Raw genomic sequence first — 4,415 nt, 5'->3', positions numbered from 1 at the left:
CACGGACTCCACAGACCTCTTCAAGCCCATGGCCAAGAACCCCGGGCTAGTTCCTGGAGAGATGTGTAGTCACGGCCCCCACGCTAGAAACACATCTGTGGAGAAGCGCTGTTTACAGGTGTCTACCTCCCGTGTAGGTGGGTGGTGTTCCGCTGTTCTCCAGAACACACACTTGACGTCTGTGAGAGCCTTGCCCAGAAAAGCTGAGATGGGATATTCTCCATGATGAGCTCTGGCGATCCCATGAAATTACTTTCCCTGAATAATCGGCTTCTTTTGATAGTCAGTCCGTTCCATAATGTTTTCAAAGCTTTCAGGTGAGGGCTTAAGAAAACGAAGACTCCTGTGGGGCAGCTGGAGTCTAGTAAAGAGTAACTGGACTTGAGTCCGTGTGGTCCCCCAGCTCTCTGTCTGACCTTGGCCGCCCGAGCCTCCCGGCTGCGCTCCCACGCTGGTGAGACGGGGCTCCTGCTACCACCTGGGAACCGGCCCTGGGAGATTTAAGAAGGCGGCATGAGGTAAGGAGGCGTCAGAAGACAGGGAGGAAACAGTATGAAACAACAGGTTAGCACTGGAAAAAGCAGGCGGGTTAGATTTTCCCTCACCATTAGGGGCCAAAGTCGATTCCAAACGGATGAAGAGTTTCAAGTGAAAACCCAGAACCACAGAATGGAGGAAAAGATGGAAAGTTCTTCATGCTCTGGCATAAAAGTACAGAGAATGAACAATAAAAGATAACCATGCAAATAAAACCACCATTGTAAACTTAACCACACAAGAATTAAACTTCTGTCTGCCTATCTCATAATTAAAATTATGGCCAATGACTAGTTGGAAACAGGAGCAGACACCACGGTGCATTAATATCTTTAATGTATAAAGCTGTGTTGTCGATCAGTTGAAAGATCTCGTGGTTCAGATTGTGAGATTGAGCCCTGCATCAGATTCTGTGCACTGATCTCGAGGAGCCTGCTTGGGATCCTCCCTCTCTCTCTGCCCCTCCCCTATTCACACTCTCCCTGGCTCTCTCAAAATAAATAAGTAAACTTAAAAAAAAAATCACATCTCCGTAAAAACCAAGTTTCTGTGGCGAATACACTCTTTGAATGGGCACCGTGGCCAGTATTCTGAGTAATTGCTAGACTTTCCCTGGGTAAAAATTCTACTGGCACATTCTCTGGTAAAGATGAACACTCCCAAACAGTTCAGCATAGAAAGGGCTGAGCCTTGGACCAGACACAGTGATGAGAAAGATCGAGTCATTTGGAGCACATATTGGGGGAGGTAGGGACCATGGTGGTTCCCTAAAATTAAGGTGGGGATAGCATAGACCAATGGGGGTATCTTTGTGTGAAGGAGCCACCCCAATTTGTATGTTACATTCCAGACTCATGATTCGTCACGAAAAGTAATCTTCCCAGATAGCCTGTATTCATGGTGTAGACGATTTAATATTATTAAAACCTCCATACTACCCAAAGCTGTCTACAGATTCAGTACAGTTCCTATCAACATTCTAATGGCATTCTTCACAAAAAAAAGAAAAACAATTGTAAAATCCACATGGAACCACAAACGACTGAAACAGCAAAAGCAATCCTGAGCTAGAAGAACAAGGCTGGAGGCGTCACACTTCCCGATTTCAAACTCCTTGATCCTTGAACAACGTGGGTTTGAATTGCATGGGTCCACTTATATGCAGATTTTTTACAGTACACTACTGTAGATGTACTTTCTCTTCCATACAATTTGCTTAGTAACATTTTCTTTCTAGGGGTGCCTGGCTGGCTCAGTCGGTTAAGCGTCCAACTTCGACTCAGGTCATGGTCTCGCAGTTCGTGAGTTCGAACCCTGCATTGGGCTCTGTGCTAACAGCTCAGAGTCTGAAGCCTGGTTTGGATTCTGTCTCCCTCTCTCTGTCCCTCACCTACACACACTCTCTCTCTCTCTCTCTCTCTCTCTCTCTCAAAAGTAAATATTAAAAAATTTTAAAAAGTAATTACATTTTCTAACTTTCTTTATTGTAAGAATACATTAAATAATGCACATAACATATAATACATGTTAGCCAACTATTTATGTTCTCAGTGATGTTTCTGGTCAACAGTAGCTACTAGTAGTTAAATTTTCAGGGAGTTAAAAGTTACGTGCCAATTTCTCACTGCACAGGGTCAACACCCCTAACTCCTATGTTGGTCAAGGGTTGGCTGTATATTGCAAAGCAGTAGTCATCAAAATAGGATGGTATTGGCGTAAAAAAGATACATGAATGGAACAGACTAGAAAGCCCAGAAATAAACCTGATTAAGAAGAGATATTGGATCTCTTTCTAAAATTAATTTTATCAATGTAATATGTGGCTGAGTGTCCATAAAGGCAGGAAACATAGTGTCAACTTATTTTCAAGCTGTATGTTAACATTTTCGCATAATATGTTCCACATAGATTTCAGTCTCCAGATACCTTTTTAGGTTAAGTACCTCTAAATTGAAAGCAAAGAGTCTGGTTGGTAAAATGAAAACAAGGATAAGAAATACATTGATTTGCTTTGTAATCAAATGACTTGATTACAGGGGTGTCAAATGACTCGACTTAAATCGCTGTTTGAACCAGAAGTCCCACTGTGGCACCTCGATTGCCATCATCCTGGGTATTACGTACAGTAACAGTGCTACCCCTTTGGACTGCAGAGGAGTCCTCGGAAAGTACCGTGATCTGGCAACTGAGGCTCGAGCAACTCAGGATGTTCCTCTGCCGGTTGATGGCCGCCAGGTCAGCTTTCTGGAAAGGTCTACATAGTTAATGATAATTGGAAAGCATGAGTGGGAGAAAGCTGTGAAAATACTTTGTTTCTTTTTAAAGTAAAGATGAGATGCCTGAAGGAAGGAGTACTCAGTTGTTACTATTTGTGTGTGTAGTATTGAATCACGTTCCTGGATTTGTGACAAACTTGTTTCAGTAAGGCTGTGCAGCTCAGAAATGATCATTTTAGAAACTGAAGGTTCGGCTTCTCTACAGCGGTCTTTTTTTATTTTATTTTTTTAATTTATTTGAAGTAGGCTCCATGCCCAATGTGGGGCTCAAACTCATGACCCCCAGATCTAGAGTTGCACATTCTACCGACTGAGCCAGCGAGGCGACTCTAGAGCAGTCTTTTCTGCAAGGGTGGCCTGTGGGTCTCGGCCATGGAATTCTGGGAGGAAAGGGCCTCTTAAAGAAGCAGGATCTTGTTCCAGACCTGCTTTTGAACAGAGGTGAGGCCTGGAAACTGGCATTTTAAATCAGCACACTCCCCACCCTCCGTGATTCTATCCACGCCCAGGTCTGGGAGCCACTGGTCTTGAGGCTTTGTTCTTGTTTGGGGTTGCTATTCTTTGCAGACTTTTGTTTGCTGGTTTTTTTTCTTTGGTTTTGCTCAAGGAGCCCTCTGATGTCAACATTGGTGGAATTTCTCCCCATGTTGTTATTCATTTCTGACTGTTTTGTTTATTTTTTATTTTTTTATTTTAGAGAGCGAGAGCATGCATACACAAGCGGGGAACGGGGGGAGACAGGGGCCGAGGGAGATGGAGAGGACCCCAAGCAGGCGCCACCCTCCACACAGAGCCCGACGTGGGGTTTGATCCCACGACCCTGGATCATGACCTGAGCTGAAGTCAAGAGTTGAACCCTCAACCGACCGAGCCACCCAGGCGTCCGTCCCTAGCTGTTTTGTTTTAAACTCTGGGATAGTCATTATTACATTTCACGAGTTCCTTTGCATTTCTGGATTTCTGACTCTGAGCTTTTCATTTTTTCCCACAGAGCTGAGAAAACAGAAGTCCTCAGTGAAGATCTGTTACAGGTAACAAAATAAAATCTTCTTAAAGTGCTTTGCTTAAAGAGGAAAACAAAACAAAGCCTCATCGGCGAGAACTGAAGCAGATCTGTGTACGTACGTCTGTATGTATGATCTGAGACACGATGAGACTGATCGGCATGGTCCCGAGCAGGAAAGAAAAGCAGTTGGGTTGCACGGTGATAAAAAGGGGATCTGGAACTTCGGTGTCATGTTGTGAAGTTCAAATGGGGCTGTCCTGCTTTCAAGTGCCAGGTGTCGGGGTGGGGTGGGGGAGGCGCTGGCTGGCCTGGCCGGTCCACCGGCACTGCAGCCTGGTCAAGGGTCCCGGGCAGGCTGCGGGCCTGTCGCTCGCTGCTATGACGGTGTCCTTGATGGGACAGGCCCTGCCGGCAACAGCCTAGAGTTTCCACTTCTTGCCTCTCATGCTATCATCCTCCACTTCTGGGCTGAGTTGGCTCCTGAAGGACTTAGAGTCTCAGTGACGGTGACCAGACCTGTCAGAACCACCCTGAGGCCCTGAGGTGGCCTGTGATCAGCCTGGACTTTTCTGCCCTGCAGGAGGGATATTTCCTGA

Source organism: Panthera leo, chromosome E3 (assembly GCF_018350215.1).
Source record: "Panthera leo isolate Ple1 chromosome E3, P.leo_Ple1_pat1.1, whole genome shotgun sequence".
NCBI lineage: Eukaryota > Metazoa > Chordata > Mammalia > Carnivora > Felidae > Panthera > Panthera leo.
Note: the sequence above shows the minus strand (reverse complement) of the source record.